At 41.3% G+C, this 25,607-nt stretch overlaps 1 protein-coding gene across 36 annotated transcripts in view; it reads right to left on the minus strand.

Annotated features, from left to right (window-relative positions):
* Positions 1 to 25,607, minus strand: part of EPB41L3 (erythrocyte membrane protein band 4.1 like 3) — a 242,976-nt gene that overhangs the window by 145,543 nt on the left and 71,826 nt on the right. Inside the window, exon 1 of one of the 36 annotated variants that reach the window (XM_032293305.1) lies at positions 5,912 to 6,270. The exons of 29 other annotated variants lie outside the window; for them this stretch is intronic. The gene's annotated coding sequence lies outside the window, so the exon portion shown is untranslated. Of the gene's footprint in view, positions 1 to 1,714; positions 1,954 to 2,463; positions 2,973 to 5,304; positions 5,329 to 5,907; positions 6,271 to 25,607 lie in introns of those variants that run through there. 6 more of the 36 variants (XM_032293309.1, XM_032293311.1, XM_032293310.1 and 3 more) reach the window with 6 other exon arrangements.

The following is a 25,607-nucleotide window of genomic DNA, read 5'->3' on the forward strand; positions in this document are numbered from 1 at the left end:
CACATCAACTAAGAGTTACTATTGTCTATGCTTCTTCCACACAATATCATCTTGGGTCACCAAGAGCACTGGAAATGCATCACTTCTTATGAGTGTTCCAGGCCAGGCGCAGTGGCCCATGCCTGTAATCTCAGCACTTTGGAAGGCCAAGGCAGCCAGATCACAAGGTCAGGAGTTCGAGACCAGCCTGACCAACATGGTGAAACCCTATCTCTACTGAAGATACAAAAAAATTAGCCGGGTGTGGTGGTGCATGCCTGTAATCCCAGCTACTCAGGAAGTTGAAGCAGGAGAATCGCTTGAACCTGGGAGGTGGAGGTTGCAGTAAGCCAAGATCATGCTACTGCACTCCAGCCTGGGTGACATAGCGAGCCTCCATCTCAAAAAAAAAAAAAAAAGTGCTCCATTACTGTCTCCAGGATTTTCTCCAGTCCACTAACTTCCAATCCCCAATTTTTGATGCACATTCACAATCAATGAATTAAGTTGCCAGCTTTTTCTCTGCCACATGGCTGAGAGCCATGTAAGATATATCCCAATTTCAAAGACGTTAAATGTGAAAAAATAATTTTCTTTTAGAAATGATGAAATTTTGGGGCTTGACTCAAATACACAGAAACTCGCTATTTGAAAATGTAAACACAAGGATGTACAAAAATGACCAAAGAGAGAGCCAAAACAGAAAACAGTTTTCCTCCTTTTAGTTCAATGCTAGGATCAATATCATCTCCCAGCCCTAATCCTTTTCAGCTTTTGTCACCCTCCCATTTGATCCCCCCCTCTTCAGAGTACTCCCTCCACACTGATGTCTTCCATGACACCAATTAGAGCTGGCAGGAAAGGAAGCTGACTCCCTGCAGTTCTCCCCTCAAAGAAACCGTTCTTCTTTTCTCTTGGTACCTGCAGAATTCTCTTCCCTCATATGGCAAAACCTCTAGGACCTAACCAATTTGAGCTGTAGACAGAGGTAACAACCTTGTTATGAAGAGGACCATGCCATTAAAAATAATGACTACACACAAGAGTCCGGTAATTCTCATTTTTAAATAAAGCAGTGGTGCTTTTTAAGCCTTCTCCAAGATTTTTTTTTTTTTGGTAGTAAAACATAAGTCATAAATCGCCTCATTTTTTAGACAATTCTGTAAGTATTTACTGAACGCTTTAAGTGTCTAGACCTCTACTTGGTTTGGGAAATAAACCTCAAGAGAAGTAATTTTCTATCCTCAAGCACCTACCCAACATAACCGAAGAGAAAAATATACACTCAAGACAGGTTAAATATTGCATTTGTTTTCTAGGTCTAATATAGACCTTTCTGCTTTCTCTCTCTCTCTCTCTCTCTCTCTCTCTCTCTCTCTCAGTTTTTATTTTGTAAAGCAGGGTTATAAGAACAACGTAACAAAATGTCAGCAATCTAAAAATTAAGTTGTCAGCTTTTTCTCTATACTGCAAATTACAAAAGAATTAGGGGTTTGGTGCTAATAGAAGCTTACAATTCCAAAGTATGCGATTTAACCAATCATCACAAGGACTAAAAATGCAATACCAAGACATTTCAACCAAGTGATCTGCAGTTCTGGCACCTAATTTCAACTTCTCCACATGTGCCATTCTTCTCAATTTGTTTCTTCCTTACGCTTTGAAACTGTGCTCTGGAACAGCTACACAGTTAAGAAAGGCCTGTCCAGAGCTCCTATATATGTAACACACTCACGTAAAAAATGTCATTCATCTTAGCAAGGAGGTAAGGAAAAGACAAGGAACATCTGCAGCCATTCTGTGGTTCTTCATTTTTTATGCTGGTATTACTATAAATTCAGAAAGGAAAACATGAAATGTACTTTACAGTTTCTGAATTTCAGTCTTATCATTTATTCAACACTATTTTGGGTGAAACATGTCTCTGATCATCTCTGCACTAGAATTCTAAATTAGGATTAAAATGTTAAATTATAAAATAATTAGTAAATAAAATAAAAATGTAAATGGAAATCCATTCTTCCAAATCACTGCAGATAGCTTCCATACTTATGAAATACCTTTTTCCATTTGTTCCAATTGCCAACTGCAATTTCATCACTTAAAAATAAATGATAACATGGCCTGCCCAGTGAGAAAACTGAATCTTTACAGAGACCACATACTTTTTAAAAAAGACATTACAAATAATCTAAATCAAGAATTTAGAAAGAATGCTCTTTTAGTACAAAAAAAACAGTAAGAAATATGTTGACTCAATGTGTAAATAAAAATTCAGACTCATTTTTCTTGTTCTTTAATTTTGTAAATGGCTTTCTAAAAAAATTACAGTATTTTCCTCCACTGAAGGAATATTCAATGCTTTCTACTATTTCACAAAAACAAAACAAAACAAAACAAAAAACTCTCCTACCTTACTCTTGGGGACACATTCTCCCAAGCAATCTTACATTCATTTATATCTTCCAGTTCTCCAAACAATACCTCTCAATCAGTTCAATTTGAGAAAGGAGAGTCTCATTCATTGATCAGGCAAAGTTTTAAAGCCAGCAAGATGCTTCAGATGGTCTGGTTTTGCCTGCCCCACCCTTGTTTCCTTTGAGCCATAGTGATGTCACAACACCAGGCAGGACAATGACTTCACTGCTCCAGTCCTTGCTTCAGAGCACAGAATTCCTCACAGCCAAGGCAAATCAAACAACAGCAGAACCCTCCGGGAGCTGACTGCCCGATGAATTCCCAACAAATCAGCAGTTAGCTAGCCTTTTGAAAGAAATAGATGCAGCAATTGCACCATTAAGTATCTCTCTAAATGAAGTGGTGCTAAAGATAAATTTGATTCATGGGTTTCAATGGTGAGTCTATATTCCATGGAAAACTGGTGATGGGGTACTTAGAGGAGACTACGGAAATTAAAGACTGCCAGGGTAGATTACTTAAGAACCTCCTGTCACCAGTCACAGTGGTTCACGACTGTAATCCCAGCACTTTGGGTGGCCGAGGCAGGCGGATCACCTGAGGTTGGTAGTTCGAGACCAGCCTGTCCAACATGGTGAAACTCCCATCTCTATTAAACATACAAAAAAATTAGCCGAGCATGATGGCGGTCACCTGTAATCCCAGCTACTTGGGAGGCTGAGGCAAGAAAATCACGTGAACCTGGGAGTTGAAGGTTATAGGGAGCTGAGATCACACCACTGCACTTCAGCCTGGGTGACACAGGAGGACTCCATCTCAAAAAAAAAAAAAGAACTCTCTCTCTTTATATAGTCAAATTCTCACAGAAAGGAAACATTTATTTTTCAGTCTACTCTTGCAGTTCTATTTTACTGGAGAGGACATGAATTCTAATTTGTGAATTTTAGGGAAAGCACTAACTTAAAAGATGAATGCACATCACACAACATGGAAGAAAATACTTTTATCGCAAGTTCCTGCCACACTTAATCCAATATACCATAGTAAGTCCAGAAAAGAATCATAAGATGATAACAGCATCACATCTCTCTGTACATGGATAGTTGCCTCTCTTCTACCTAGGTGGCCCCTAATGCATCTGACCAAATAGTTTTTTAAAAAAACAATTATAAATAAAATTGCATCCAGTCAAGTTAAAAAAAATCCTGATCTTGTATTTCAACACAAAGTTAGCCAAAGTCCAAGCACTGTACAAGAATTGATTTAAAAAAAAAATTGCTTTTAACCTAAGTCGTATTTATGCAGAAGAAATGTGCTAAAAAATAAATATTTTTAGCGCATTTTAGCACAAAGTAAATATTTCACCGAGACACTGACATTTGACCTATAGCAACTGAATCCTTCACCTAAAAGAGGTTTACAAATTCAAGTGGCCACTCTTGTTATGGATAAATTATTCACAAAACATGTTCTGTTTTGAAAAACTTATTTTGGCTAAAGTGTACTCTCCCTAAATAAACTTTATGCGGTAAGTTATGCATCTGATATTTTGCGTTTCTAAACTATCAGAAAATCAAAATGCAAATCAGACAGTATTAAGCATTCAGCCAGCTATCAATGCTTCACGAATTAACAAACTGAAGTCACACTTCTCCAACTTAGAATTTATTCCCTCTCACATTAATTTTGTTACTCTAAAGTTTTTAAAGTTTGATACCAAAATTAACATGCATTTTTTAAACACCCTCTCTGAGCCAAGACAGAAATCACCTCCCAGTCCCCAGAGTTCAGTGGAGCTTAATGTGCTGTTCTCTTTTCTTAATAGGGCTTTTCTGCTTAATTTGTTCTAATTGAGACTACGTCCATGGCTCACAGACGTAAGTGGAATTTTATCATTTTTGTTTCCTTGTGACGTTAAAAATCAGGATAAATTTCAAAAATAATGCTTTTAGCACTTGGTGTGACGCTTTCTGTACTACAGAAGTTAATGCTACCAAGAGAAACTCCAGCACACCTGGCCTCCTCAGAGAGCCTAAAACTCCCACTCCCCACCACCCTCCAAAAAAAGGACAGGCAGGATATCTGCAAAAGCAATTTCGCAGGACTAACGTAAAGAAGCTGAAACAACTTAAACACGCAATAGAAGCAGTGCATTAACAGGACTGCCTGGCCCTCTCAGGACCTCCCAGCCCAACCTCCACAAGTAATTAATACCACATGTTTCCTTTATCATTCTATTTGTTCTGTTCTGCAACAATCTCTACCAACTTTATCCCTGGACTGCAACTAAAGGAAAACCCTAGGAAACTTCAGATCCGTAATATAAAAAGAAAATTGAAGAATACTCTCATTGCAAGGGACCATAGTTACAATTTACTAGGTAACCACACCCACCGCATTGCAGAAGCCATGAACTTGGCGCGTGTGTGGCGGGGAAGGGGAAGAAGTCGGGCAAGACTACAGGGGAAACCCGAAAAACCAAGCCCCTGCAGCAGCAGCCAGGAAACACCCACCAGGAACTGGCTGAGACCCCCAGCTCCAGCGGTCCGAAGTCCCAGCCTCCCCACCCCCACCGCCGCAGAGCCGCCTTCGCAGACACCTCCCCTGACGAATCGCAGCCCCGCAGGCGTCAGGTGAGTCGCGCAGCCCCGAGCCCCCCGGCCACCGCAGGCCGACCTGTGCGCCCCCAGCCCGCCCGCGGTCCCGCGGCCGGATGCCAGCGGCGGGGGGGCCCTGCAGGTGCCCAAGCCCCAGGCAACCCCGCTTGGACGCTCCCTCCTCTTTCCCCACCGACCCGGCTGTGCCCCGTCGCGGGCGGGGGCCGCTGCCCCAGTTTGGGGAAAGAGGCAAGTTACATAAAAGCGGCCGGCCCCGCTGCCCAGCGGGGATGCTTTGTGCGGAGCGCACCTTACCGGCCCCGAGCCGCGCCCGCCCGCGCCTGCACCCGGGACTAGCCCGCAGCCGCCGCGCGCTGGGCGCAGGGCCCCTCCCGCGGCCCGCCGGCCTCCACCCGCCCGGGCGGCGCCGCAGTGTCGCCCCCCCCGCTCGCCCGCACCTCTCCGCGGGAGGGGCTGGCCGGCGCTCGCCCCGAGCCCACGGGGCAACTTAAAACATGGCGCCCCGGGCGGGGGATTTGCGCAAATTGACGGAGAAGGGACACCGGGACCGAGTCGCGCCCTCGGCCAAGGATCCCAGGGAGGCCCCCAGGCCGGAGGCCGGGGCTCACGCTCCGCTCTCCGGCCCAGCCACCGCTGTAGCGCTGCGGACGGAGCGGGCGCTGGGCGCGGCGCACAGGCTCGGCCCGGCTGGGGTCCTGGCCAGCGGGAGGGCGGGTAGGGACCGGGGCCAAGCCGGGCGCAGGGCTCGGGATTCGGGAGACCGCGAGGCGCCGGAGCCACGCGACAGCCGCACAGCCCCGCGCGCCTCGCTCCAGGCCTCGGGCTCTTCCTCCGCACCTCGTAAAGCCGAGACCCCCTCGCAGTCCCCCACTCCGGGAGACGGAAAAGTTACCTGATCGGCGGGGAGCCCGGGCGCGCCGCGGTGTGGGGACCAGGCTCGGGCGCGCGTCCTCGGCGGCGGTGCGCAGGAGACTCGGGCGTGGGGAGGAAGCCGCAGCCCAGGGCTGCTCTCCGCGGCTCCCCCCGCCCCCTGTTGCAGGAGACACCGAGGCTCCGCGGAGCTGCGGCGGGGGCCCACGCCCAGAGACCGTGCGAGGAAAGCCAACCTCGTCCTGCCTGCCCTCCCAGCCGCGGGGGAGGGGGGGCACCGCAGTACTTCAGGACAGTTATATGGGCACAGCCTCCTTCCTGGCACAGGGTCAGGCTCCGCGGACGACGCCGGGAGACAGCTGCCAATGCTTATAGCTTTAGCCCTTGATTCCCACTTAGATGATGGCCCGGCCTCTCCAGCCCCCTGTCCCCTCCCAGACATCCCCTGTGAGAAAGGAGGGACGGCGGGGGGGGGGTGTTCCTGACCTTCAGGTGAGTTATTTATTGGCCAGGGACTGCAGTATTTTTTCCTTCTTCTTCTTCTTTTTGGAAAGAAAAAAAAAAATAAAGTTGGTGGTGTCTTGAAGTAATGTTAATAGAGAAGATCTAAACTAATGGTTGATAAGACAAGTCCCCATCTTTCAGCAGGTCGGCTACTTGGTCCTCCCCAGTGTTTATAAAGCTTTCCACTGAAATGGAGAAGATTTCAGTGATTTGTAAGTGAAAGAAGTAATGCCTGGTCCTGGTGGTCTCACAATATCTGAAGATCTAACCAAGTAACCAAGACATTTAAGAAATATTTTTATGGGCACAAAAAATTAGAATGAATAAGATATAGTATTTGATAGCACAACGGGTGACTATAGTCAAAATAATTTAATTGTACATTTGAAAATAACAAACTATAGTTGGATTGTTTGTAACACAAAGGATAAATGTTTGAAGGATGGATTCCCTGTTTTCCATGTGATTATTGTGCATTGCATGCCTGTATCAAAACATCTCATATACCCCATAAATATATATACATACTATGTACCCACAAAAATTACAAAACATTACATATTTTTTAATTTTTAAAATAAATTTTGTGTGTATTTAAGGCATACAACATAAGATACATATATAGTAAAATGGTTATTATAATAGAACAAATTAGCATATCTATCATCTCACGTAGTTACGCATTTCCCCCAACACCCTTCTACTTGTGGCAAGGGTAGCTACAATACACTCATTTAGCAAAATCCTGAATATAAGACACTATTCTTAGCTATAGTCCTCATGTTGTACATTAGATCCTTATCATGTTGTACGTTATTATTATTTTTTTTAATAGAGGCTTCTTCAAATCATCCAGTCACCCCTCAGGAGCTTAGGGACTCATTAAAAGAGGGAAAAAATGGATTCACAAAAATATTGCATTTACTACTGGGTGCCAAAGACGGGATACGGGACACGTACCTCTGGCAGAGATTAGTGGGCCTGATCTGTCAGTGAGGGTTGGGGAGGTGGGGAAACTTGGCACAGGCTTCTAGAACAGGGAAAACTTCAGTAGGAAAGGGGAATGGCATTTGATTTCCTTGGCTGGAGTGGAAGGGTGTTTTCAGCTTGAAAGGGGAGAAGGTTGGAAAATTATAGTTACTATGTTGCTATGGAGTTTATGGGACTATATTCTATAAATGTGCAGCTTTGGGAAATTTTGAGCAAGAAAGTGTGACTTAAGTCATGTTTTAGGAAAAGTAATCTTATGGTTCTGCAAAGACTGGAACAGATGGGCAAATACCAGGTTGCTGATTGGAGGAGACTGGCATTATGACAGTTACCAGAGGTAATGAGGGCCTGAACTGTCTTTCGGGTGACAGATAAAGGTTACACTTCCGATAGTGGATGTTTGGGAATTAACTGCATTTCCTGTCAGGAAGTGTTGCATACGAGTATTAGAGATATATATGCATGTATCACATATGCACCTGTATGACTGTGTGTAGCATATAAGATCTATGAATGAAGAAAGAATTCATTTTCCTTTTTTGCATGTACACTAAAGCACTCTCCATTGAAAGTGGACTTGAATAAATTGTATTGTTTACAATAAATACTCATTTGGCATTATCATTCAAGACACAGATGGCTCCATATTTTCATTCATTTTATTGCAGTAGTTTTGCTTTTTTTTTTAATTGAAAGCAAACTTTTTCTTACGACTCATGAATCTTAATCTTTGTGATGATGAAAATCAGCAATAGTGTTTGGCAATTTTCTTGGGAGAAAAATGTTAGACAACTAAGTATTTTTTTAATTAGAAATACCTATCTAATTATGATAATATTCCATGAATTGGAGTAAAAACCATACTCCTGCATAGTTTGATAGGAAATCTGGAAGCAATTACTTTGGAATCCTCTAGATTTGACCAAGGCTCTCCTCTATTATCCAACCCCCTCCCCCTCCTCCTCCCCCATCCCCCACCCCCGCACAGACAGGGAGAAAAAGAAATGCCAGCTTCATGAGTGGTGCATAGCTCCCTCAGCAGCTTGCCTGCATCTTGGTAATAGCCCTGTCTTCATTCTTTCCTGTGACTCTCATGCAGGAGCCTCTCTCTTAGTCCTCTCTGTCTCCCCACAGTGCCTCACTGGGCACATTGCAAGCTGAGCACTTAACATTTTTGCTAAATGAATGAATGGACATTGAATCATGAACTAAGCTGTCACTTTTCTTCAGGGATTCAGCTTCCTCATGTATAAAATTAAGGACTGATTCTACAATTCTATATGGTTCAATAATATTAGGGTTTCATAAAACTAAAAGATGTATCACCTCTTACTACTTACTGAATAAAAGCAATAATGAAAACCCTACGATTTAACTCTCATCAGGAAGTAATGAGCTTTTCCACATAGAACGGAGAAGGCACATAACAAAGTAGAAGGCAAGGTAAAGATACAATTACAGTTGAATTTGCATGTTTTCTTAGAATACTAATTTCTCTCTTTTTCTCTCTCACAATCAAAAATGAAGTCACCTATAGCCCCAGAGAATTCTTTATTCCTGTCAATGTCACCCCCCTCATGGTGCTGTTTCAATAAGCTATAGAAAAGTAGTTCTTGGGCCCAGTAAATACATTTTACACAGTCCTAGAATTAGTGCCAATTTGTCATGGGAACTCAGTTCTTCAGATGTTTAATTCACTATGTCCACACAGTGCTAAAAGGAGTGTTATGCAAATACTGAAATAATCCATGGAAAGTCAGGAAACATTCCATGACTCTAGCTTAGGTCTTAGGATGCCCATTCTGGTCTCCAACACCATAACTTGGGCTTCCTCAACACTAATTTTATTTACGGGCTTCCTGAAATTACTGTATATAAGATACATCACTGAAAGCCAACAGCTATCAAGAATTCTAGCCATGGTGCAGAGAAAAGGGTGCAGCTTACTTCAGGTAAGGTACGTGTGTAAATTCATCCCAAGCTGAAGAGATGGGATCCCCCATGAACCTCTATTCCACCACAGATGCCAATAGAGTACTGACTCCTTGAGTGAGTGAGTGAGTAACTGGTATTCTGCTACCTGAACAGCAATGATAACTCCAACATGACAGCCAAAAGAAGGACAGAATTTGCATTTGTATTGACAGCCATATCGTCAGCCTTATGGACAAGACTCCAGGAAGAAATAATAGAGAATCAGTCTGGTTAAAATTATCTGAACTTTGCTCTCATACATTAAAATTGAAAGAATATTGATGCTTGACCAAACCCTACAAATGCCACTCTAATAGGCATGCACACTCATTTGGCCTCATTTATTCAACCCTGATCTGCTGCCTTAGTAAAATGTTAACAACACTGGCAATAACTAGTTGAAGCTTATTTTATGCTCAGAATAATGTCAGGCACCTGAATTGCATATCAAGTTCTTGAAATCAGGATATAAAGTCTTCAGCCACAGCATTACTGGGGACCATAAATAAGAGAAATACAGGGATGAATGCATAATTCAAAGGCAACAAGCTTATTCTTCTGAAATAAAAATTCATTGAAGAGTTTCTAGGTTCTGAGAATAGCTTTAAGTTTATAGCTCATTAAGGTTTCCAGATGCTCTCTTCATATCAAGTTTGTATACACCATTTCAGGGGTCTGTCTACATGCAAGGCACAGATACAAAATGAAATAAAGTATTGATAAGTATAAATGTAGCACAAAGTGTACAAAAACATGGAAAAGGAGCAAGTTTAGGCACACTAACACCATTTAAAATCATTCCTATTCATCAGAATTCCATATTTGCCTTCCTTCTCTTTGTATTCTTGTATAAAGAATAGTCTTAAAGGTGGACCACTACATAGTGTGTAAGTTTTATTGTATTGAAACATATCCTCATCGATTTTTTTTTACTTTCTCCATTTCTAGTAAGTTTTAGAAATAAGTCTCAGCACTTTTAAATGGAATAATTTTAACAATAAAATTGTAAGGGTTATTCTAGTGATCAATTCTTTGTTAAATGTAAATGCTCAATAATTCTATTCTCAAGTAAAAATAAAAAATCCATTGAGAATGTTTTCTATTTAAGGATTTTATATATTATAAATATTGAATGGTAAAATATGAATGCTAAAATATAAAGAATGGAAATTGTTAATCTATAATATTAAATTCAACTCTCAACCAGATGATCACTATTGAATTATATGCCAAGACACTTAACATTTTAATCACTTTCCCCCAAAAGACAAAATAAATGCCAGGAAGCCTGTCCATCCCCTGTAAAGCTGTAAGTAATCCTAATCAGCTCTTCTGTTTCACCCCAGAAGCTATCAACAAAAATTAACTGAGGAGGAAAACAGTAGATAGTAAGACACATTAAGAAGTCGGGCTTATTAACTTGTTAATACTGTCTCCTCTTTAGGCAAATATGTGACGATTAACTTTATAAACTAATAAACATACAGCAATAACTAAGGAAAAAACATCAGCTTTGTTTCTTAATTTGATTGCTGTTTTCCAGCATGTGTTTTCCCCCTTTCCAGCTGTCTCACTGGCTTGCAGATTTCAACAGTGAGGGTACAACCCGAAAATGTCATTCCACTGTAGTCCACAGCTTCCAGAATGCTCTGGGAATCATTGAGAACATCATCTAGAATATCTTTGTCCCTTAAAATAAATTTGTTTAATAGGTCAAAGCCATTTGAAAGAAAGCCTTGGCTACTGACACTCTCCTATGCAAGATGTTTATTAGGGATTTGTCTGATATCCAGGGCTGACTCATTTGTAAATGGTACAAATCTGAGGATACCAGAATTTCTCAAACTACGTTGCTTGTGAACAGTTTTCTTAGTTTTATGTTTCTGTGTCAATAAAAATCTTAAAAAGAATAAAACTGCCAGATATATACCATTGATATGAGAATCATTCAAAGTGCTTGTTAATAATGCAGATTTTGGGGTCCAGCCTTAACTAAGAGAATCAGAAGCTCTGGGGCGGGGTCCAGGGAGCAGGCATTTTTAACAAGTTCCCCAGGTGATTATAAATCACACTTAATCTTGAGAACCATTGATCTAGGCAACCAGTCCATACCAACAATCCCACAGGTGACAAAGTATGTGCAGGCAGATGTTTCATAGAAGTTGGAATGGAAAGGGGGTGGAAGAACAGCCTCACTCAGACACACATGAGAGCTGAACTGAAGATAACCTACACTCCACGCCTCGCAGTTTGCAAGAGTTCTTGCTTGGACCCTGTGATTGCATGCATCAGTCTGTAGCAGGAGTTCATTAGCAGTAAGTATAGTAATAAATAACAATGAAAGATGTTCTGTTCCCAGTTCCAGCAATAGTTGGATTAGATGCCTATTTATTGAAGATTGCAGTAATACTGCAACTCTGACCTTAATTTCCAAATTTTTACAAAGTTGCCAAGGCAATTTCTCATTAAAATGGGAAATTGAGGACTAATTGCCAGCAGTTTTAGTTAAGTGTGAGATCTGACTATCTTAAACCCCGCAAATAGAGAATTTCAATACATTTTGATATACCATACTTAGGCAAACAGGCATTCCCTGTGCTGCTTAGTAAAACTTAGTGAACCAAATTAAACAAGGAAATTGACCAGAGGCTCCATCCTTCGACTCTGAAGCACAACATGAGGAATTTTGTTTCAGAAAAACAATATCATTAATCCTTTTAAATTAGTATATTGTTAATTTTATTGTACAGGCCTTGCATTTCTCATATCAATTTATAAGATTATTTTGGTTTTTATACTTGATGAGCCCGACAAACTTAAATCTGGTTTTACATCTATATATGTTTAGAAATATTTTCTTTCATTAAAGGATGAGATTTCAGCTCAAGAAAAGAGGCCCATCATTCTAATACGGACCAGGCTGTTTTATGAGCAGTGAGCTTCCAGTTACAGTTTTTAAGGAGATACCAATGACGTTTGTCAGTAAAGCCAGATAGGGCTTCTTCTATCAGGAGGGAACTTGGGCAAGATCAGCTATAAAATCTTGTTCAACCGGGAGATGAAATTGTGTTCCAAACTTTTGCCACTCAGGAACCAGGATTTGCCTACCCAGTTTGAGGTAGCAACGCAAGCACTGACTTCATGAAGGAACACTCGTGTACGTATGTACATGGTCTTTGAATCCCCAACAACTTCTCAATTATAGGTTGAGATTAATTTGTCATTGGCTCTGTGCTTTTTCTCCATAAATCTCATGACAGTTTCCACCACCTCTTCCCCTCCCACATCTTCTCAGATCCATCAACTCTAATCTGCTTAGATTGACACGAGTCCCCAACCTCTCTAATCAAACCTTTCTTTACCTCTGAGCCAAGCATTGCTGATTCAACACAAGTAGTTGCACATGGTTTAGAATATTTATACCTTGTTCCTGGAGTCAAGGTATAAATATTCTGAATGGGAAACCATGAAGCGCATTTTGGAATTTTTCCTGGGTGTGTCAATGCCTATTCCCAAATTATCCAACTGTTGAACAAAATCAAACAGGCGTGCAGTGAGCACATGCCATCCTCCTCAATGACATTATAGCTTGATGAACAGAGCACCAAGTAATATCTGAAAATCATTGTATAACCTTCAGCAAATTTCTGCTTCTCTTGATACGATATCAATATCTACTGAAATATTCCCTCCATTTCTGTTTTACTACCACAAACAGGTGGTTCTCAACTACGGCTGCACGTTAGCAGAATCACATGGAGGGATTTTTTTAAAAAACACCCACTGGAGGCTGGCCCCAATGGCTCATGCCTGTAATTCCAGCTCTTTGGGAGGCCAAGGCGGGTGGACCACTTGAGCCTAAGAGTGTGAGACCAGCTTGGGCAACATATTGAGAACCCAACAAAAAATTTAAAAATTAGCCTGGCATAGTGGAGCCTGCCTGTGGTCGTAGGTGCTCAGGAGGCTAAGGTAGGAGGATCACTTGAGCCTGAGAGGTTGAGGCTGCAGTGAGTTATGATAGTGCCACCGCACTCCAGCCTGGGCAACAAAGTGAGATCCTGTCTCAACAACAACAAAAACGCAAGCCACTGAAGTGAATTATCACACCTGGGTGATAGGTACATGTGGACTTATACAATTCTCTCTACTTTGTGTATATTTGACAGGTTTCATAATTAAAAGTTTAAATTAAAAAAATTTAAAATACTGGTGCTTGCGCTATATCGCAAATCAATTAGATATGAAGCTCTGGAGAGTGGGACCCAGCAACAGTATCATTCAGTATTCCCCAAGTGATTTTTAGGAGTAAGTGGAGTTGAGAAACAGGTAAATGAAGACTAAAGCACATAATTAAATTGAATGTTAAGAATTCCTCAAAAGAGAGAGGCTATAAAAATAAATATTGATAACAAGCACTTATTTATATCTTTTTAAAAATTACCTGAAGATAGAAGCCACTGCCTGACACATGCATGTGCCCATTCTCTGCGAAGTGAGTCAATTTTGAACAGGCTGGGTTTGCTTGGCACTGCCTGCCATCAGATTGTTGATTCTCACACTCTAGGGGAAACCTATTACTGTAGCTGGCTACCCAATTCATAGTAATGTGTCAATAAAATGCTGGCATATTTCACAACAGGCTTAAAGAACTCATCACACGTTAAATATCGTGACTAGAATTTCAACAACTCTTCAAACACCTAAAAGAAAAAAATATCATTTGTGGTTTTATTCCAAGTTTCCTTGTGATATGGAGAACTTACACACGAGCACTTGTGGTTATCTCAGATGATGAATAATAGAAGTTTCCAGCAGGTACTTTTGGATGAAACAGATAAAAATATTTGAAAAATTAGAGGAGCCAGTAGGAAATGTCTAAGTGAATATAACCTGACATTTTATGAATTGGATCTAGTGATTTTCCCCAGGTGTTTTCAGGTATTGGGATACTGCTACTTCGTGGCACCTGACCCAGGGAACCTCTGTTTTCACTAATAGCTAAAATTTGCTGAGAATAACTTTCACCATCACCAGAACCCTGCAAGGTGGAATCTATTATTACCCTTACTTTCAAAACAGGTCAATGAGGCAGAAGCAGCTTCAACAAGGTGCTCAGCGTTACACAGGTGTGACTATCAGAGCCCCAATGCAAGCTCAGGTGGCCTGACTTCTGAGCTAGTCCTATAAAGCCTCTAACTAGACAGTCAAATAAATACATACACACAGATATTCAGTTAAATCATATGAAATTGCCAATATTCAACTGTTTTGACTTTCAGAGCAGGAAATTTAGAGTACAATTATATACTGCAATGAAAACATATTGCACTGGCTACAAAGAAGAGAAACAGAATTAAGGAGAGGCTATATCTACTACTAAGGACACATTAAAGAACAGAAGAAGTTTTCTAAAAAGTCACCAATTTAGAAAGAATATGCAGGTTGCTTATAGTCTAAGAAGCTACTAAAAGAACTTAAAGCAAGTGCTAATAAACCTGTAATTATTGTTGTTAACTTTTATTTACCCCTGCTGTGTGCCACACAGTGTTTTAAGGGGTTCGTGTGCACATTATCTCTTTGTTCTTCACAGTTCCATGAAGTAGGAACTATAATTATCTATAATTTACAAGTGATTAAAAAAACTGAGGTAGCTGAGAGGTTGAGTAGCTTGTCTCAGGCCTCATATTTGGTGAGTAGTAGAATCAGACAATTTTAATTTGGAGTCCATGCTCTTAACCATGATACTAAACTGCCCCTATACAATTACATAGGTTCCCTTGGAATTTTCTCTACAGAAAAGGGGATATTAATTTCAAAAAGCTGTGCCCCAGGTGGGATCCTTGTATAAACGTGTATCCATTTGACCAGGAAGAGCATTCTACAAGTTAAGAGTTTGAGGAAAAGGCCAAAGGTGGATAGTCTCATCCACCAGTAGATCTTGCTGGCTCTACCTTCAGGACATACCCAGAACCAGCCACTTCTCACTGCACCTGCCTCTGGCACGTTGGTGCCAACCATCACCATCTCCTGTCTGGGTTCCTGCAACACTTCAGCACATTTGTCTCTGCTGCTACCCTGAGACCTCTATAGTCACTCTCCAAACAGAAGATACTGTCAGCCTGGTAAAACATAAACCAGGTCACGTCACTCTTGTTCAAAGCCTCCGGGGGCCGTGTTATTAGAGGGATCCCAGTATAAAATTGAAGAGTTAGCTTTCTCAGGATTGGGATTAGACACAGGAAGGAAATTTGGAAGAAAGTAAATCTAAGGGAATGGTGGATATGTGATAAAAATGTGACATAGTGATATGCAGCATGTATTGGTTCCCTCCAACCATGGAACTGATGTAGGCAGGACCTCCCAATCACCCTAAGAAAACCCTATTCCTCACTCCTGAGGCAACCCTGGTGATATCAGTAGGGTTCCTCTTCCACCACACACCCAGAGATGAGAGGGAAGAATAGTAAAGCCACCCCTCCCCATATGCTACTTGGCCACTGTTAACGTCGGGGGAATTTAATGAGCGTTTATATTCTGTGGACAAAAGAAAATGTGACAGGATCGAAGCAGGGCCCTCTTGGCTTCTGTGCACGAACAATGGCAATGACCACTACAGTGGAAAATGTCAGATCTACTGAAGCAGAAGTGTCTAGGCTAATGTTATTTTTCATATCAACAGTTGCCATGGTGATATTTATAAAGATTTAGCCACCATCAAGCAGTGAATACTTTTAAAGCGCTGTTGGAGGCGAAGACGTCACAATCCACCCTTCATCCTCAAAAATCACTCTCATCTCACTTGCTCCCATGACATGGCTCACTTCCTTTGATTGCGCTTGGCATGCCTACTAAAGATGAGTTTTAGATTCTGTCATTTCAGGACTGAAGCCTGTGCTGTGTCTTTCCATTCGGTCTGCATTAAGGTTTATTCAGCAATTCACAGTGCCCTTTCAAACATCACCAGGTCATTCCTTCTTCTGTCTCATTCCCAGCCTCTTCCTCCACCAGGGCACCCAAGTCCCAGGGCCTCTCATCCTCTAGTCACCCTCTGGAGGGGGCATTCGTGTGTGTTGACCATTGCCAACTTTATGCAACCTCCATACTTGGAGAAAACATCAGGAGATAGTGAGTTGGTAGAGGTATATCTCAGCCACTCCCCCTGCTCCGCTCTGCTAGACTGTAAGCTCTGTGAGGACAGCAGGTCTCTTTTACTCATATTTGTATTTTTCAGAATAAGTAGCATGGTATGTTGGCCCTAAAGGAGCTGAAAAACATCCTAGCACAAGGTAGTAGAGAGCTTAGTGAATGAAACCACTAATCCCCAGTCATGCAAATTAGAAACCCAGGCCTCTCCTGGACACCGTACTCTCCCTAACCCCCTTGTCAGATCTGTCACCAAGTCTGCTGTACTTCACCTTAAATAATCTCTGGGCTCTGTCCACATCTCCTCCACCCCAGCCCAACATCCCATCCTGAAATAGTTTCTTCTCAGGTTTCTAATCCAGCTTCCCGGGACGTGAGTGAGCACTCAGAAAACAGAGGTGATGCTGTCACCCCTGCCTCGAACTTTCCCATCCCATTGTTCTCAGGTGAGAACAACACTCTCAAATGCAGCCTCAATACTGAATGTGCTCCCTTCCTCCACTCCCGTCCACCCAGCCATCTTTCCATTCCTCTTTTACAGCTTAACTAGGTCACACATCCTCAGCAAGGGCTCTGGTAGCACGAGTCCCTCTGCTTCCAGCATGTCATCAATGCGTTTGTGTGTGTGACGATTCCACGAACCACTGTCTCCCTTCACTAGATGCAAGTCCCTATAGGGAATTTGGGTTGCTTCCACTCACCACTGTGTCCCCAACCTGCACAGCGCCTGGCATGTAAGAGACACTCAGTGAATATTTACAACAAATAAATGCTGATGGACTGTCATTATTGCAACCAGGCAGTACATAATGGTTGGGTTTCAGCCTGCACAGTTGGTAGCCAGAGACTCACCACTTCTGCTGGATACAAAGGAAAAAAGCAAACAAACAGACAAAAAATCAACAAGGCTTTTCGGATGTTGGACATTTAAGTGAAGCTTGCAATGGACACTCAAATATTTATCAATATCCTTTGCAAACATGGACTGAGCAGCTACTCTGGGTAGGGGACAAGCCAGAGCTGCTGACAGCACATTATCTTCCGGGAACCAAAACCTTAATTTTCCCTCCTGGTGCTGCTGGAGTAGGAATGTTTGGGGCTGAAATGCTGCCACAGGAGGCGGGAGAATGACTCAACTATTCTTCAATTCAGAGGATCAGCCTCTAAACTTTGATACTGATTCACATTTGCTCCCTGGATGCCAGTGATTAATCTCATTAGGAAATTTAGAGTGCAGAAAAATAAGCGGCATTTGTACAGCAATCCATGATGGACTGAGAGAAACCCTGAGAGACAATGGGTTTCTCTGTCTGCCCATGGACCAGTGTGGGGGACACAGCAGGAAACATGGAGTCCACAGACCTGCCCTCTGCCCCACTTCTCCCTCCCAGCTCCCTGACCTTGGCTTGGGTTACATTGCCTCATCTCCTCTAAACGGTGTGACTAAACCTGCTTCAAGGATCACCGAGAGGATTAAATGAAATAATTCATGAAAAAAGCACTCGCTAATCTCTCAATGCCATATAATGATGTGTCACAGTGATAACGGGGGCTCACAATAATACCACACAGCCACTCTGTCTCTGCCAGCGCAGCGGGGGGCCTCTGGGGTCTCCCTCCTTCCTCTCACCTCTGTGGACACTTAGCTGCAAAAGCTGAGGAGGAAGGCGGTTGGAGAGCCAACCCATTTGACAAAGTGAAGGATGTGGCTCTTGACGGTCGGGAGGTGTGCTGAGCTCATAAATCCATTTCCCAGAAGACCTGGGACGAAGCAGCCAGGAACTCTGATTAGTGGGTCTGCTGGGTCTGCAGACTTGATAATGTTGCCTGATAGAAAGGGGTAAGTGCAGGAAATGGCATCTGCTCTGAGGTTAACAGGCCTCAGATATTTAAATAAGCATGGAAAAATAGATGTCAACACGTGGGCTTTTCCTAACATGCTTTTTTTTCGTCTTGTAGCACACACAATTCAAAAGTTTAAAAATTGCTCAAAACACTTGTTTTTTTGTTTCTTTGTTTTGTTTGTTTTGTTTTGTTGAGACAGGGTCTTACTCTCTTGCCCAGACTGGAGTGCAGTGGTGGGATTTTAGCACACCCCAACCCTCCGCCTCCCAGGCTCAAGCGATTCTCCCACCTCAGCCTCCCAAGTAGCTGGGATTACAGGAGCCACTACCACCTGGCTAATTTTTGTATTTTTAGTAGAGACGGGGTTTTGCCATGTTAGCCAGGCTGGTCTCAATCTCCTGACCTCAAATGATCCACCCGCCTCGGCCTCCGAAAGTGCTGGGATTCCAGGCATCAGCCCCTGTGCCCAGGCATTTAAAACTTGCTAAAGCATTTACTTGAGAAGTTTTCTCAAGAACACATGCCTCATTATTTGGAATCATTTTTAAAAATTGCAAATATTCATGATGTTGGAGATGGACTGGTTTTTGGAAGGAGCCAAAATGATTTAGCACTGGGCTAATGAATAAAGGAATCAGTGGGGTCAGATCCACTGAGCACCAAAATAAAACAAAACCCTGAGTTGTAACCATAAACAAACTCAACTAAATTCTTTACAATAGTTCCATGTACTAGTTTGGAGGGACTTTAAAAAGTAGTTCCAACAAGACTTTGAACCACGGAACCATCTTCACTCACAATAGCAACTAATTTATTGAGCACTTAGTATGTGCCAGGCACTTTGCAAGTATTTGACATACATTCTGTCACTTAAGTTTCAGAAAACCTGCCAGTCTTTTATACCCATCTTACAGAAGAGAAGGTAAGTGACTTATCTGAGGTTACAACCAGGTAAATCGTAGAACTACACTTATCAGCATGGATTTTTACTTGCAAGAAGACAACAGGCCTTTGAAAGAATGCACTCTGATATACTTGTTTAATGGTTGAGCTTCTTTTCGTCAATGCAGAAACAGAACACTGTGACAGATGTGAGGACTTACTGGAGTTTGGGCTCAAACCACTACAGGGATGTACAAGTGTATCCCGATTCCTAGAGGAACAACTTACGAGACCCTTTTAAATGGGAAGCCGAAATGAGCCTAATAAACACTTAGAAATAGGCGACAGATAAGGACATTGGTATCTAGACACCATTATGCCTTTGTGGAGAGTGAATGTCAATAGTATCCAGAATAGTAATATATTTATTTAGGTATGTAGAAGCTGCATGGCCTGGGTGTTAGGAGGTGAGCCTGGGCAGTCAGAGTTGAGTTTAAATCTGCCTCTGAACGTTGCTGGCTGCGAATTAAGTTATATAACCTTCAAGGCCTCAGTGTCTTCACTGCAAAATGGAAATGACCACATTACCCACTTCATGGGGTTATTTCAGCATCAAATGTATTAAGCTCTTCCAATTGTGTCTAACACATAGTAAGCACATACCAGTTAGCTACTATCATTAATACTTAAGTAAAAAATACATTAATTTTCCTAAGAGTCATTATCTAGAAGAGGGCATAACAGGACAAACATTCATATTCTACAAGTGTACTTAGTCCTTAACATCAGTGTTGTAATTCAATTAGGCTACATCAAGTATGAGTTTTTTTTAACATTATGAATATTTTCCTTGCCAACATTACACAGTGTCTGGAATTAATTAAGTGATTGTTACTAAAGTGAAGTGTCCAGGATCGTTTCTGTATAAGCTCTCAAAAAAGAATAATTTGGCATGTGCTCCTTACTGAAGATGAATAAACATTTTTTTTTCCCGTAGAGGACGTTTTGATCTTCAAAATATTTGGCTACAGTTTTACTTTTATAAAGTTGAACAGTTACTCCAAAGTTGCAGACCAAGAAAACAGATGATGAGGTTTTGACAGTGAAATGTCGTTTTATCATTAAGTCTTGACTTATTAAAAGCTCTGTTTACAAATAAATGGAGAAGGGAAGTTTCTCAGATTTCTTAATTTGGAACACAGACCTTTAGCAAAGAGAGAAAGACAAAGGGAGTGTCTACCTTAACTGTAGGAAGTCCTTACTTCTCCACCCGCCTTGCAAGGACAGGGAAATCTTACACTGGAGCTGTGAACATCCAGCTAACCCAACAGCCACTTGAGATAGGATGCTAAAGGCAGAGCTTCATAGCAGCAATACAAAAAATGGCAATTTACTGTAATTGAAACACTGTAGTTTGTCCATACTTTAAGCATATCATGGATTAATTAGGCTCTTGTCTAATCACGTGGGACACCAAGAAGTGAAACGATCTTACTAAAGGAAAATATCTTCTGAGTTACGAATAATCATTCCACAAATGAACTTATAGATGTTTTTATAAGCTCATAATTATTTGATGTAATTTGAAACCCTCTTGCAGTACATATCAATCATACATTTACTTGTTTACCTCCCTAGAAAAAAATCTACAAAGGCTAAACAAAATTATGGATGGTTTAATTACTATTTCAGATTCTTTGTACATAATCCAAATAAAATCTTTTTCATCTACCACATAATTGACAGTATTCCTAGTAAGACCAGAAAAAAAATTGGTATACTATACCTATACTATGACCTTAGTTACTATATTTAAAATGTCTGCCTTTATGCACTCTGTAGAATGAGCATGTTATTTAGCCTTCCTTCATATGATTCTTCTTTTCATTATATTTTGATCTTTGGCTCAGTTACTATGACACCATCCAGATGTGAAAATATATCTCTATTGACTTTATACAACACACCCTTTCCCAGTATGATTTCCTTTTCCAACAAGTCCTCTCAAAATTTATTTGCTGGATTAGGTTTTTCTCCAACTATGACTTACAAAAATGCTAAAAGTAATCTAAGGTGTTTGTATAAAAGGATGATATAAAAATGGAAATAGCACAAGAGCTGATTAAAGCTAAACCTAAAATTAGATGGGTTCCCTTGATTAATGGCATAGCAACGGCCTGATGAGTGATGGGTGAAGAACAGCCATAATTGACACTAATCTAGATTCAGTAACTCTAAAAGTGAAGAACTCTCATCTCTACCATAAAATTTATTTTTAAGAACAAGCACCCTCAGAGATACATATAGAAAGTCTAAACGATTTTGGCAGTACAATCAACTTGATAAGAGCAACTTTTTAATTTTAACTTTTTCAAACTTAATTCACTCTGCAGGAAGAGACAACTGGCTATGAACTAAGTCAAAGCCTCAGGTAAAGTACAAGTTCATCTAGATAGGGGAATTAAGCATGCAGATCCTAAAATTCCTAGAGAACACCGCAGGATGCCTGCTGCACCATTCACCACACCATTCTGAAAATCGACATTTGTTCAGGTACGTTGATCAGGAAGGGGAACATTTGCACATTTATTGAAAGGAAATTAAATGGCAAGTATTGTTAGGTGACTGCAATGTTACATTCCATACTTTACATGGTAATTTCCAAGGCTTTATATTGGGGGCTGGGGAGAAGAATGAAGGACTTAGTATCTTCTTTGGTTTTCTTAAGGTCACATAAGACAAATCCTTTATGAGAAGCACCAAGCTTTTAAAAGACTAGTGATCGACTGCATGACATGTCCAATGAGAAATTTTAACTTTCTCATATGATACATAGTTGTAATTAATTTCTAAAATTTGCTTCATTTCTCAGCCTGGAGCATCCTTTTGGTGCCAGAAAGTAAGGAAACACTTTTAAAAGGGTACAGGAGGATAAAGAAAGGACACAGGAGCCAGCCTGAAAGAGCTCCTGATGGCCACGCCTGAACAATCTAAAAAAAAAATGTAAACTGAGGGTAGTATTGAATTATAACACAAAGAATCCAGTAAGTATCCATGAGTCCATACTACTAAAAATAAATGATTGAACAAATAAACAAAAGGAGGAACAGAAACAACTCTTCCTTATAGACTAATTCCAATTAATAGCTATAGTATAAATGAAGAAAATAGAAAAATCACCATTAGAAAACCACAGTAATAATTACTACAGAGAAGATCCACTGATGAATGGTAACGTTAGTGGTTATAAATTTAAGCTGCATAGTTTCAAAGTATATCCCCCAAATACTTATTATCGCAAAGGGAAACATGTTAACAGTACAGTAGAGAAAGCTAGCAGAAGCCACCTTGACCAAGTGATCAAAGTTAAGATCATCAGTAACAAGACATATAGACATCATGTGCCCGATTTGACAGAGAGCATGTTGCCACTATAGATTCTTTCCAAAGATGCATAACCTCAATCTAACCATGAGGAAACATGAGACAAATCCAAATTGAGGGACATTCTGCAGAATGATGAGTTAGTCTTCCAAAGTGTCAAAGTCATGAAAGACAGGAAAACTGAAGACCCGCCAGGGACTGGAGACCAAGGAGATCCTAGTGAGTCAACTAGTATGCAAAGTGGGATCCCAGATTGGATCCTGGAACCAAACAAGGGCATCAGTGGAAAAACCGTGAGATCTAAACGAAATCTGCATTTAGTTAATAGTGTGGTACCGATGTCAGTTTCTTAGTTTTGACCATTGTACTGCATATTTGTAGGATGCCAACCTTAGGGATAGCTGAATGTGGTATATACAGGAACTCTCCTTGCTGAGTTTATAACTCTTCTGTATGTCTAAAACGATTTCAAAATAAAAAGTTTAAAAGTATAAAAAAAGATTAAAAAAACATAACTTGCTTTGTTGCTCTGTATCCACACTGAGTGGTAACTTGAAGGATGATCAGGAGTTAACAACAATGAAGGTAGGGATCATAGTAGCTTAGAAAAGAGAAGCATGAGTCATATGACTTGGTTCTATTTCTTCCTCAACCAGTTATGAGCTGTGTGACCTAGAGCAAGTTAAAGTTACTTTTCTCTAAGTTTTTCAATATTTAAAAAGGAGGCGAGTCAGGGTACCAACCTTGCAGAGCTAGAAATGAAGGTTAAATAAATTCAGCTATCTAAAGAATGTAATAGTGCCTAGCACATCATCAGAACCCAATCAATGTTAACCATGGTGTTGGCAATGATGTGGAAGTATTGACAATGATGAAGTGAACATAGCCTGTATGTGATAGCCACTAGCTGAGACACTCTCTCTCCATGAAGCCCTGAGGATGTCTCATCCCCCCCACACTGCTGCAGGTCCCACCAGAGCCCTCCAGTACTTTCCCTGTGTCCCCTTCCCAACCAGCCTTCTTTAGATGTTTATTGAGCACTTAGTGTTTGACTTAGTACTGTACCATATTAGGTAGCAGGGGCACAAAGATGAAATAAAAGTGTGGGTCTAGATGTGCTCCTTGTCTACTAGGACAACTGCCATGTGAATTAATCCTTTCCTTTAATGCAGGGAATGCTTTGCTGGAAATAAGCCCAGGTAGTATGAGAGCACCTAACCCAGCCTGAGCTGAGTCTTACCAGATGAATGGGCAGAGGATGAGGGGAAGGGAATACAGACAGAAGAAACAATTGGATTAGAAAAGCCACAGGATCCTTGAATTTGGCATTAGTATGGGGAATCTGTAAGAAGAAAGGGCAGGAACATTTTGAAGAGAGGCAGGTAAGGCCCAAGTGATTGACAATTATGCATATTGCGGTCAGTCCTAGAGTTTTATCTTGCGGGCAATGGACTGCAGTCAGGGGAGCAACACAGTCCTAATTGTATTTTGGAGCTACCGCTCTGACAGCATTTGGGAGAAAAGACTGGAGACATTTAAGACTAGTTAGTGGCAGGAAGACCAAGTAGGAGGTTTTGCTGTTCTTTAAGCAAGAAATAATAATATTGATGTTAACAAAGAAGGTATTATCATTACTATAGGAATAAATTATTCTTAGGGCAATAATAGTAGATGTGGAAAAAAGCAAGATGGATTGAGAAATATGCCAGAGAAAAAACTGACAGGACTTGGTGTCCCATTACTTGACACATAGTCTCCACTCAGTGCACTAGTGTTGACTGCACTAGCTGCCCGACTAGGAGAGGAGAGGTCTGCCCTGAGTCCCGCTTTCCAGCTTAGGTAACTGCTCGTAATGACACCTAACTGGGAGTGGTGCCATTTTTTTGATAAAGGAGAAGGGCTTGGGGAGAAATATGTTGTTGGAAAGACTGAAAGAGTGCAAGATAAATGATAAATTCTGTTGTGTACAGCTTCAGGCTGAGTTGCCCATGAGGCATCTAATTCATATTTCTAACAATCCATAAAATATTTACTTGCAGCTCAGGAGAGGTTGAGACTAGGGAGAAATTAAGATTCATCCCAAAGCAGTATGGAGAAAAATAACAATTTGGGTCAAAGATGAAGCCCTGGGAAACACCAACAGGTAGTGGCTGAACAAGCGCTGTTTGAAGAAGACCAAGAAGGAACTGTCAGAGAGAGAGAGACAGCAGATCTAAGTAAGGCATCCGCAAAAGTAAGGGCTCAGAGGAGTCCACTAGATTTAGAATGGGGTCGCAAGTGGCCTCACCAGAACAATATCAATTGAGTTTGGGGATAAATATTAATAATTCTGTGGATCAAGGAGTGAATGAGAGTTTTAAAGAAATGGAGACGTTTAAATATAAATAAGTGTGGATACTACTACTACTAATAATAATTGCTACGGTTTAGTGATGTCCTACTGGTAAAGACAGAGCTTTGTATGTTTTGCAGGTATTATTTCATTTGATTTCCTCAATAACTCTATAATGCAGCTACTATTATCTCTGTCATGTTAGAAATGAGGAACTAGGAAAGGGAAGGAGATAGGAAGCTAGCAAGAAATTAATCAAGGAAAGGGGGGTTTTGTGTTTGCTTTTGTTTCTGAAGGATAAGACAGACTTGAGCATAATCATAACTAAAGGAAAAGAATCACAGAGAAGGAAAGGTTGGGATTATGGAGCCGATGGCGGGTCACAGGGCAGAGTTCTGGAGGAGAGGAGATAAAGGCACAGGTGGAGGTAATGCCCTTGGACTGAGGGCTTCTCCTCAGAAATGAGAAGGAAGATGAGCTCAGTTATCAATAAACGCATACAAAATGGGTCAGGAAGTTGAGATAGGCCAACCGTATCACCTAAGCCTTTCATCTCAGTTCCCAAGGACATCAAAATTCTCACTTCCTTCCCCAACTCCCCCCATTCCTACTGGACTCCCTGCCACCTACAGCTACCCACAGGCTCGACAAAGGCTTGTGTATTAAGT

Source organism: Sapajus apella, unplaced genomic scaffold (assembly GCF_009761245.1).
Source record: "Sapajus apella isolate SASKATOON/1434 unplaced genomic scaffold, GSC_monkey_1.0 scaffold29, whole genome shotgun sequence".
In the NCBI taxonomy this organism is placed as follows: domain Eukaryota; kingdom Metazoa; phylum Chordata; class Mammalia; order Primates; family Cebidae; genus Sapajus; species Sapajus apella.